We start from the raw sequence: 1,397 nt of genomic DNA, 5'->3' as shown, positions 1-1,397 counted from the left end.
CTGTTTAACTGTGAGTTTAATGAATAGTAACGAATAGATAATTTCGTGATAACAATAATTATACAAATTAACTCAGAATAAAATAAATGATAATGAAATGTGATCACACAGAGCAGTTAGCAACACATATAAACTGTTGCTACCAGTGTTTTTTTTAAACACTGAAAATATGTATAATGTTAAATCACAATAAAAATGCTGGTATCAATCATTAGAATATATTTCAATGACAAAGTATTTCCCAATGAATCAATGCAATATTGAAGTTTTTATAGCTCTGAAATCTATCACAGAAACCATTTAGCTAAAGAATAAAATACATTTGAAGAAATGACCAAAGACATTGCCTTAATATACTAAAAGAAAATTCTAGAATGTGGTCATACCTGTCAAAGAAATAGATTAGTTGATTATATGGTGGCTAAGTTCATTTTATGTTGAAATTTTACATGGACTTGAGAACTTGCCCCTTCTGCTTTCTCCACGGCGTTGGCCGGCATCTCCTGGAGGGCTCGGACATGTGAGGATTGTTCCAACACAAAGGTACATATTGCTAGGACTGGAGAGATATTCTGTTTAAAAAAGGAAAAAAATAAATTATTTATTTTGTCATTGTCAATTATCCAGGAATAACCCCATTTTTTTTTAATTTTGAATATACTTTACAGACAAAGTAAACACTTTATCATTGTCTGATTATTTCAGGCTATGCCAGATGCAAATTAAGATTGAAAAGCATAAAGCACATGAACATATAGCTATTGATAATTTTAAAAAATGATTAATAATCATAACTTGGATTGTTCTCCTGGTATGAGCTAAAATTCCTTGCAAAATATTTTTTCTTATATTAATTTAAGTTTCCTTTCTTTAGATTTTTCATTGATTCCTTTTATATTCTTGACTTTTTTATTCCAAATAAATTTTGTTATTATTTTTTCTAATTCAGAAAAATATTTTTGATAGTTTAATTCATATGGTTTGAATATATATATATATATATATATATATATACACACACACACACACATATATATATATATATATATATGCTCAGTGCTCTGTTTAGTCAAACACTGTAGTGCTTCTAGAAATTTTGCTGATAACCATGGAAGTTACTTTGGTGTAAATAATAACTAGTGGCGGTGGAAACTTCACTGGTGGTTTTGATAGCAGTCGTGATGTTGGAGGATATGAATGGATTTGCAATGATAAAGATGGGAAGGAAGTGGCTCTGGTTACTGTGAAAGAAACAGAGACTTTGGACAAGGTGAACAAGGTGACATAAAGCAGGACAGAGTTTTTGGTAGCAAGTATGATAACTAGGCAACAAGGGGGTAGCAGCAACTTTAGACATAGGAAAAGCGACAGCACTTTGCCAACGGCAGTGATTGGTC

At 30.8% G+C, this 1,397-nt stretch overlaps 1 long non-coding RNA gene across 1 annotated transcript in view; it reads right to left on the bottom strand.

Annotated features, from left to right (window-relative positions):
* Positions 1-465: 465 nt before the first annotated feature.
* Positions 466-1,397, bottom strand: part of LOC141553860 (uncharacterized) — a 299,736-nt gene continuing 298,804 nt past the window's right edge. Inside the window, exon 5 of the long non-coding RNA XR_012485695.1 lies at positions 466-572. This is a non-coding gene — a long non-coding RNA (uncharacterized LOC141553860). The remainder of the gene's footprint in view (positions 573-1,397) is intronic.

Source organism: Sminthopsis crassicaudata, chromosome 2, assembly GCF_048593235.1.
Source record: "Sminthopsis crassicaudata isolate SCR6 chromosome 2, ASM4859323v1, whole genome shotgun sequence".
Taxonomy (NCBI): domain Eukaryota; kingdom Metazoa; phylum Chordata; class Mammalia; order Dasyuromorphia; family Dasyuridae; genus Sminthopsis; species Sminthopsis crassicaudata.
This window is presented reverse-complemented; position numbering and strand designations above follow the sequence as displayed.